We start from the raw sequence: 10,536 nt of genomic DNA on the forward strand, positions 1-10,536 counted from the left end.
GGCCTCAATATGCATAAGAGATATCTCAGCACTTGAGACAGTGACCATTTATGAAGTAGAAATATTTAAAATATCAGAAGCTCAATTACATTTTTTAAAAAGTAAACTGGTAATCGAATTTATTACGGTATTACACTATTTTGAAAGTAAAAATTAATTAACTCTATGGATAATATGAAATACAACTAGTCAATTACCAATATTCCGAAAAACAGTTTGGGAAACAGACAATGTTTAAGAGTACTTGTAATCACTAGTTAGAAGCATAAGACTTAGGTTGTTTTGTTTTATTAAGATAAATTAGCATGATAGTTTTGTGATCTTTTATCAGATACGGTACCTGTATACATTTTTCAAATGTCATATTTTATATAATTATTTATTCTATAAAAAGGAAGTTCCCCTTTCAGTCAATGTTGCATACCATATGAAGAGGCCTAAACAAAACCCTCTTTATAGAATAAAAACTATACGGAGGACTGCCTGATCTGTAAAACTGCGAGAATTTAAGATCAATTAAAGCCATTAGTTTTACCTAGATATTTTAACAGGGTTAGTAGCACTTTTCCATGACAAAATTTTAGGAGATTTTAGGAGGTTTTTTAAGGATGAAATGTATGATGTGTGTGTGTGTATTTCCTATCCGTTTGTGTGATACATAGTAAAACATACACAAAACTAAGCATTTATCAAATCAATTATTGTTATTTGATTTTAAAAATAATAAATATCTTGCCAATATGCCACAGAAACAATGTTATCAGCTGTCCACAGAAAATGTAATGAAAGTTATCTTTTGAACCAAAACCTCAAATAACCATTTTTTTTTCAAAGATTTATTTAAAAACATTACAAATGGTTGCTTTTCCATTTTTTTTAAATAAGAAACATTCTTAGAGATGCCTTCATAATGTGTATTCTCTGTGATGGGCATGTACATTGTTAGTTCCTATGTGTATCTTATAGATACTAGAGTCATGGTGTGCATTTGAGGTAATGTTTTATTCTTTTATTAGTTAACTTAAATCCTTCTCATAAACAGAGCCAGTAATATATAGGGCAATATAGGTCTATTTGAATGTTTAGTTGACATTTGCTTACTAAAAAATGGCTTTTGGATTGGGGGGGGGGGGGGGGGTTAGATCTATTCGCGTTTTTTTTTTTCCCAGCAGAATCTTTTTCAACCATATAGTTTCCCTGGCTTTTACGAGTGAAATAATTTTTACGTCACAGCTGCATGCGAAATATTTTCGTTAAATCTACAGTGGATCTAGACTATTGATCTAAGTCACTAAAATGCGCAGATTTTCTCAAGGCTGTGAGAGAATTATCTTCACTGAATTTACAGTAGATCTAGACTCTAGATCTAAGTCACTAAAATTCGCGGACTTTTCAGGGCTGTGAGAGAAATATCTTCACTATATATATTCTAGTGATTTAGCGTAAATCTAGAGTCTAGATCAAAGTCGAGAAAAGTCGCGGACTTTTCACTGCTGTGTGAATATTATCTTCACTAAATTTACAGAAGATCTAGACTCTAAAGCTAATTCGCTAAAATTCGCGGACTTTAAGTCACTAAATTTTGCGGACTTTTCACGGCTGTGTGAGAATTATCTTCACTAGATTCTAGTGATTTCGAGTAAATCTAGAGTCTAGACATAAGTCACTAAAATTTGCTGACTTTTCGCGTCAGTATGCGAATTATCTTCACATGATATACCGTAGATCTAGAATCTAGATCTAAGTCACTAAATTTGCGGGCTTTTCGCTTCTTTGTGCTAATTATCCTCACTAGACTAAGTGATTTAGCGTAAATCTAGAATCTAGCGTATTTCTAGAGTAATCTAGACATTAGATGTATCGAGATCAATAAATTGACTAAAATTCACTGATTTTTCATGTTAGGTGCGAATTATCTTCACTAGATCTAACTTAAATCTAAATCTAGATACTATTACTAGATACTAGCTAGATCTAGAAGATTTACCAACTTTCCACGCGAAGTCACTCTTACACTTACAAGAAGAAGATTTTAGGTGAGGGAAGGCCCGGAGGGGTGAAGCCTACAAATTAGTCTGGTAATTGCTCTAATAATAGACTTAGACAATAGTCACTACAGACTAGATCTAGCGGGTCTTTAGTGGTAACAATAAATGGAAACAAACATTTCTACGCTGACTTCAGAAAAATACTGCCAGGTGAAATGCTTGCTTAAGCCAAGGCCATCTTCAATCACGAGGTCGCGCTTCACAAGTGGGTGAAAGGCGGTGTAGAAGCGTCACTGGTCAGCTCATTAACACAGCCAGCCCGTAAGGTCATGCGACCAGAATGCCTAGTTACGCTGTTGTTTTTTTTCCCCCGCATATTTAGCAAGAAATAAGCAAAATTATATTTTTTTTTAGATATTGGGTAAAATTTTTAGGAGAGCGCTACGAACCCTGTTTTAATTTTTCCTCTAGAGTCTAAACAACTAATAACCAAGAATTGTATAGTTTGAACAAAAATGCAGCCATTATTTTATAAAACTTTAATGTGTTTATTGTTCAATATAATCCTGAACATAAAAGCCACAACTTTTTATACAATACTCTCTTGATATACTATACAGCACTCAGGACAGCATCATTTTACAAAAGTTTCTTTGTCTTTCTTCATAGTTTCAAGACATCAGCTTCAAATACTGTAAAAAAAAAAAAAAAAGATTAATTAATCATTTAACTAACATATAACCATAACAAGTAATTGAATGAAAATATTTTTATGAATCAGATGCAGTGGTTATCCTCATCTGCACATTCAGATAAGAGGTGTCAAGTTTATCATCATAGTCATGCATTTTCAAGATTTAATTTTGTGGAGAAGTAAAAAGTTCTAATAAACTAAGAGTATGGGCATCAGCAGAAGGGAAAAAACTTGTCAAGATGTGATCAGTGTTCCGAGAGTGAGCAAAATTACTTTTTCCCACCAAAAACATAATGGCTTTAATGGATCTTAATTTTTCTACAGATATCAAAAAATCTATCAACTAGAGGCTGCACCTGAAAGAATGATTCGAATTCCTCAATAGGACAGCCAGTGCTGGAAAAAGACTAATTAGCCCACCTAACAAAATAGATCTGTAGGTAATATGGGATATAAGATTCAGATGAATATCATTTACTCTCATTTAACCATTTTAAGAACAAGATCATACAACAATGTGAACTACAGACAATGTTTAACAAGTAGGAAAAGTCATGTACACCTAGGATGCAAGTTACATTCAACTACCAAAAAAAAAAAAAAAAAAAGACTGGGATGATGCAAAAAAAATTTTTTAAGAGTAGATTAACTAGTATCATTCCATACATGCATTTAAGTTTAACTCATAAAATTGATTTATTTAGTCTTTAGATTCAGCAAGAAATATGTACCTTATTTACTTGATGGTATTCTGTATATCACTGCAAATGTGACTGAAACAAAAAATAAAAGTGAACCATTTATATGACTTTGAACCATTTAAATATGACTTAATGAAAGAAACAAAAGTATATGTCAGAAAATAAAATTTCATCACCCTTATATCAGTAGAGGTGTCAGATTTCATCACACAAACATTTAACACTGAGATTGTATTTACAAGATGCTAAAGTGAAATTTACCTCTTTTCACGCATTTCCCAGTTTGTCCCAGCAGAATTACTTGTAACATTATAAGCAAACCTTAATGGTCAATTGTAAAATAAGTTTTAAAAAAAATTACAAGGACATAATAGTATAAAAAAAAAACATCCTCAATTCAAGTTTATGTCAGAAAAAAAATTTCATCGTATAATATCAGTAGAGGTGTCAGATTTCATCACACATAAACATCTAAAATCAGAAAATGCATGCTTAAAGAAAGAACCTAATGATTATGCCTACATGTCATATATCAGTTTTAGAAGCCTTGCAACATTTGGTGACTAGTAGTCACTTAATTATTCCGTGCAGTCCACACAAGATTTTGCTTGGTCAAGTAACTAACCACGAGGTGAACACCTCAGTTAATCTCAGTCTCAGAGAGAGAGGAGTGCTATAGATATTTTTGACAGCAGAGTTATGTATAAGTATTGAAGTTATTATAATTGATTTGTATTCAGGACTGATTTCCTTGGATGTAATTTGTGTGATGGCTGAAGTCGCCAATATGCTTTGTGAACTATTTCAAATATATATTGTGTCAACAGACATGCCTACCCCCAAGACCCAGAATGTGGAACACTCAGGTTGAAAATGTGGAATTTTGAGCCCCAATGTGGAACATAAACGCGTTTGTTAGCAATACTGTATGCAATATAAATAAAACTTCAATTATATTACTTTAAAAACAACAATAGCATGCTTCTTATAAATTAGATGTAAATATTATAATTAAAAGTAAGAAAACCTTTAATTCATAATTATGTCCTTTGTTTGAAATCAATAGTTCTTAACTCCTAAATGATGAATTCTAACTAAAATGTATTCTAATGACCTAGACTCAAATGTTACTAATATCTATTTTTATTTGTTACTACTAGATATAAATCTACTGACTAGATCCAGATTATTCTAGATCTACTTGATTATCTATCCTTTTCTAGGGCTCTACTCTAATCACTCTAATAACCCTAGATGTTGTCTCTAGTTCTAGATCTAACTAAAATAATTTAAGAGTCTACTAGTGACTTACCTAGTCTAGACCTACATCTAATAAGTCCTAATAAGTCTAAGAACACAGATTATAAAAATAATATTATAGATTATAGATCTAAATTCTAAATATTAATGTCTAGTCAGTCTAGATCTATACTAATCTATAGACTTATTCAACTTATTGAGAACTAGATCTAAATAAATAGTAAATTTATTACATAATAAACTAGAATCTAATCTATCACCTTCTAAGTCTATTTCTAGACAGATCTCTAGAGATTTAGCAGAAGTGCTAGTCCTACTTTTACTTTTAGATATAGAAACTAAACTAATAATTAATTTAGACTATAAGATGTAATAATACTAATAGGTAGAATAGTAGATCTAACTGTAGCCTTATTTAGGCCTTAGCCTTACTGTGTCTAATAAAATTAATTACATTTAGGTCTAGACCTAGGCCTAGATCTTTAATAACGTATTTTTTTAAAAAAATCCTTTTCTAGATTAATTAGGACTTAGATCTAGAAACCTAAGAAACCAGTTGAGTTAGTGTTAGTTACTGTTAGAATAGTGACAATACTCTGATTATACTAATTATAGACTCCAATAGTGGCAATACGGCAAATGCAATTCCAATTGCCAATAGTCTAGAGATAGAGTAGTCTATAGAGTCTAGATCTAGATCTAGTCTAGACTAGTAGTAAGTACTGTAAGTACTAGTAAGTAGACTAAGTAGTATAGCCATTGTCGGGAAAAGAAAGGGATTTGAATGAAACATTTGGCTTATTAGCATAATTAGCACTTACTAGATTCTAAGAATAAATCTAGATCTAGTATCTAGACCTAGAGTACTAGATCTATGTCTAGATCTAGCTCAACCTTATCTTCGTAAATTTAGGACACACCGGGTCCGGGAGAAGATGAAATGTAAACAATAAACACAGACCTATATATATTTTATTTTGCATTCAGTATTTTAATTTCGCATTATTAATAAATAATGAAAAATCGGCGATTTTTTTTTTTTTTTTGTGTCGGAATTCAGACTTGGCGGAACAAAAAATCGTGAATGCGGAACGGCGGAACATGTGAGCTTTTTTGATGCTTCTGCGGGACGGTTCCGCATAATGCGGGACTGTAGGCATGTCTGTGTCAATAAAAATCCATGTCTGCTACCATAGTGTATATTAATGATTCTAAATGTTGTGGTCGGAGATTCCAGTATGTTAGTGTTCCCACGCACCTGCAAATCTAGTGCGTGTGAGAAAGTATTTAGTTAAGAAGAACATTATAGTAGTACCAGAAGAGGTATCTACAACACACAGAGACATTCGCGTCATCACGCCTACAACAAGAACCAGGCCGTGACACTATACAAAAAGGAAACATTTACCATATAACTGTACATAAGACTTAAAAGGAAAATATACTTCACCTTGATCTGACAACTAAAAATCCAGTGTATTCAAAAAACAATACATTAGGATGTTGTTGAGAGCACCACATCATGACATAGCTTTAAAAAAAAAAAAAAAAGTAAATCTTTTTTTAAGACCTTAATACTGGTACCAGGGGTGCCACCCATGAGACCAAGTAAACCCTGAAACCAGAATTTCCAAATTTTACAAACCCTGAAATCATAAACCCCAAACTTTACCAACCCTGAAACGTACCGCATATACAATTTAAGCACCAAAATTTTACGAAAGAAGAACAGTATTAAATTACTACCTAGATCTGTATCATAATATGCCCCCCCATGTTTTAAATATGTAATTAGTAAGCCTATAATTATAATAAATAGAGTTTGTGTGTATTTATTGATAAAGCTTGTAATACAAGTTAAGAGGATTTTAATGATTTAGTACAATTTTATATTAACAATGTTTGTAAACCCCCCCCCCCCCCCCCAACACACAGTTATTTTAAATGATGTTTCTCTCTTAACATTTTTTCCCTCATTATTCATTTGAAGCAGCCTACTTTAATCAACATTGATAAAACTGATTCCATCAATGTACACGCATGGACCTGCAAATCTATTGCAACAAGATAAAATTGATTTTGAGATTTAGTACAGATCTACTCCAAAATGAACATTAAGATTTAGTTTCTAATATTTAAATGTAGACCTAGATGGCTAGAATGTGCTGGATTGCCTATACATAATTATAATTTATTTGTATAAAAAAAAAACTATAAATCTATTGACCAATCGATCTATTTTTTCTAGCCTTCAGGCGAATGCAAACTTACTAATTTAATTCTTCAATCATTGATTCTAGTTCTGATCTAAAAAGGATATAAATATCCTAAATCTAGATCCTACTCTAGACATAGGCTAAGGCTCTATGTCTATATGGAACCTATACAAATTTTAAAATATAAAACACGGGAAAAAAATAAATTTTCTCACTCATGAATTTTTTTTTCTTTCTATTTCTAGATCTAGGACTAGCCGCTAGGGACGCAAGCAGATCTAGACTATTCTAGACTATATCTATACTAAATACAAGACTTTACAGTCTAGATCAGATCTAGATTGATCATAGAAATAGATCTAGACTCTAAATCGAGCCGATTCGAGGCGCGTTCCGTAGATCTAGAAATTCTCTATAGATCTAGAATGTTTACTTTTTTGTCACTTAAAAAAAAAAAACTGTACCGGTAAATAAAGCTTAGTGCGCATGCAAAGTGAAAGTCTCGCGAATAGCGAGATATGAGACTGGTCAATTTTGTTTAAAAATGGCGGCTCGCGCGATCGGAACTAACAAACTAAAATTAACGGGGGAAAATGACCAGAAATTTCGAAAAAAATCTAAATCAACTGAAACCCTGGATTTTTACAAAATTGTAGAAGGCAAACCCGGAGGGGGGGAAAATCGGACCCATCAAAACCCGGATTTCCGGGTTATTCCGGAAAAGTGGCACCCCTGACTGGTACTGATTGAACAAAAGAAAAAATAAAGCGCATCAGTCAAGTATTAAGTGGCATCACATCTATCAGCCGAAAGATGGTGTTGAATAACATCATATGCTTTGTCAATATTACCTTACAAGCCTTGCTCGACATTTTTTTTTGTTAGGTAATATAAAAATATGAAACATTTTTATCTAATAAACTGTACAAACTTCTTAGTAATGATAGAAAACAATAGTTACCTTTTTAATTCAAATCAAGCTTTATCTCATTTATATATGTTTATAAAAATTCTTACCTTTTCATCGTATATCAGTAGAGGTGTCAGATTTCATCACACATAAACATCTAAAATCAGAAAATGCATGCTTAAAGAAAGAACCTAATGATTATGCTTATACAAAAAGGAAACATTTACCATATAACTGTACATAAGACTTAAAAGGAAAATATACTTCACCTTGATCTGACAACTAAAAATCCAGTGTATTCAAAAACAATACATTAGGATGTTGTTGAGAGCACCACATCATGACATAGCTTTAAAAAAAAAAAAAAAAAAAAAAAGTAAATCTTTTATTGAGACCTCAATACTGGTACTGATTGAACAAAGAAGAAAAAATAAAGCGCATCAGTCAAGTATTAAGTGGCATCACATCTATCAGCCGAAAGATGGTGTTGAATAACATCATATGCTTTGTCAATATTACCTTACAAGCCTTGCTCCACATTTTTTTTGTTAGGTAAGATAAAAATATGAAACATTTTTATCTAATAAACTGTACAAAACTTCTTAGTAATGATAGAAAACAAGTTTCCTTTTTAATTCAAATCAAGCTATTACCTCATTTATATATGTATATAAAAATTCTTACCAAGAATATATTGCATCTTGTATTTCATGTTTTATATTACTGCAAATAAAGTAAAATATTTAATAAAGAGGAAAAAAAATAGAAACCAATAATTAAATAAATAGTATGGTACCAGTACTTAAAAATCAGACAAAGATGGACCTCATGAATATAGTCAGATAAGAGGTGTCAAGTTATCATCATAGCTAATTATCAAACATGTATACAAAACGTTTACATTCTTACCTTTATATTGTAGTTCTTTTAAAACAATCTGCAAGTTGTAAAATAAAATTTTCTAAAAGGTTAATACGAAAAAAAAAGAAATTAACTGCTATTAAATGAATAAAAAAAAGTACAAGAACATAGTATAAATACCATACCATATTTCAAGTTTATGTCAGAAAAAAATATTTCATCGTATAATATCAGTAGAGGTGTCAGATTTCATCACACATAAACATCTAATTTCAGTTAATGCATCCCTAAAGGAAGAACCTAATGATTATGCCTATACCAAAATTGAAAAATTTACCATATTACTGTACTTAGAAGACTAAAAAAAAATTAATTTAAAGAAACCTAATTATCTCTATAAAATAAAGCAACAAGATTTCTAATTTAAAAACAAATGGTACTTTACCTTGATCTGACAACTAAAATTCCAGTGTATTCAAAAACAATACATTAGGATGTTATTGGGAGTACCACATCATGACATTGCTATTAAAAAAAAAAAAAGGTACATCTTTTTTAAAACCTCAACACTGGTATTGATTGAACAAAGAAGAAAAAATAAAGCGCATCAGTCAAGTAATAGTATTAAGTGGCATCACATCTATCAGCCGAAAGATCTATAACATCATATGCTTTGTCAATATTACCATACAAGCCTTGATCAATATGACACTAATTTTTTATCTCATAAACAGAACAAAACTTTCTTAGTAATGACAGAACTAAGTCAATAGTGTTTCCTTTTTAATTCAAATCAAGCTATTATTTTATTTATATATATATATATATATATATATATATATATAAAAATTCTTACCAAGAATATATTGCATCTTGTATTTCATGTTTTATGTTAACTGCAAATGTAAAGTAAAATATTTAATTGAGGGAAAAACTAGAAACCAATAATAGAAATAGTATGGTACCAGTACTTAAAAATCAGACAAAGATGGACCTCATGAATATAGTCAGATAAGAGGTGTCAAGTTATCATCATAGCTAATTATCAAACATGTATACAAAACGTTTACATTCTTACCTTTATATTGTAGTTCTTTTAAAACAATCTGCAAGTTGTAAAATAAAATTTTCTAAAAGGTTAATACGAAAAAAAAAAAGAAATTAACTGCTATTAAATGAATAAAAAAAAGTACAAGAACATAGTATAAATACCATACCATATTTCAAGTTTATGTCAGAAAAAAATATTTCATCGTATAATATCAGTAGAGGTGTCAGATTTCATCACACATAAACATCTAATTTCAGTTAATGCATGCCTAAAGGAAGATCCTAATGATTATGCCTATACCAAAATGAAAAATTTACCATATTACTGTACTTAATAGACTTAAAAAAAACATTATTAGAAACCTAATTACCACAATTATAAAATAAAGCAACAAGATTTCTAATTTAAAAACAAATGGTACTTCACCTTGATCTGACAACTAAAATTCCAGTGTATTCAAAAACAATACATTAGGATGTTATTGGGAGTATCACATCATGTGCTATATAAGAAAAAAAAAAAAAAAAAAGGTACATCTTTTTTTAAAACCTCAACACTGGTATTGATTTAACAAAGAAGAAAAAATAAAGCGCATCAGTCAAGTAATAGTATTAAGTGGCATCACATCTATCAGCCGAAAGATGGTGTTGTATAACTTTATATGCTTTGTCAATATTACCATACAAGCCTTGCTCATTTTTTTTATTATAGATAAGATAAAAATATGACACTAATTTTTAATCTAATAAACTGAACAAAACTTCTTAGTAATGACAGAACTAAGTCAATAGTGTTTCCTTTTTAATTCAAATCAAGCTATTATTTTATTTATATATGTATATAAAAATTCTTACC

The 10,536-nt window shown here is 30.6% G+C and overlaps 1 long non-coding RNA gene across 2 annotated transcripts; it reads right to left on the reverse strand.

Annotated features, from left to right (window-relative positions):
• Nucleotides 1-2,512: 2,512 nt before the first annotated feature.
• LOC106064745 (uncharacterized) lies at nucleotides 2,513-10,101 on the reverse strand. Of its 2 annotated transcripts, XR_008776531.1 has the most exons (12): nucleotides 9,848-10,101; nucleotides 9,709-9,736; nucleotides 9,487-9,526; nucleotides 9,076-9,155; nucleotides 8,679-8,706; nucleotides 8,454-8,492; nucleotides 8,039-8,118; nucleotides 7,877-7,926; nucleotides 6,094-6,174; nucleotides 3,645-3,704; nucleotides 3,414-3,455; nucleotides 2,513-2,680 (listed from the first exon to the last, which is right to left on the reverse strand). It is a non-coding gene; the product is annotated as an uncharacterized LOC106064745 (long non-coding RNA). The 2 variants fall into 2 exon arrangements; XR_008776530.1 differs by having other exon boundaries at nucleotides 9,709-10,100.
• Between the last annotated feature and the right edge of the window lie 435 nt (nucleotides 10,102-10,536).

Source organism: Biomphalaria glabrata, chromosome 2, assembly GCF_947242115.1.
Source record: "Biomphalaria glabrata chromosome 2, xgBioGlab47.1, whole genome shotgun sequence".
Taxonomy (NCBI): Eukaryota; Metazoa; Mollusca; class Gastropoda; family Planorbidae; genus Biomphalaria; species Biomphalaria glabrata.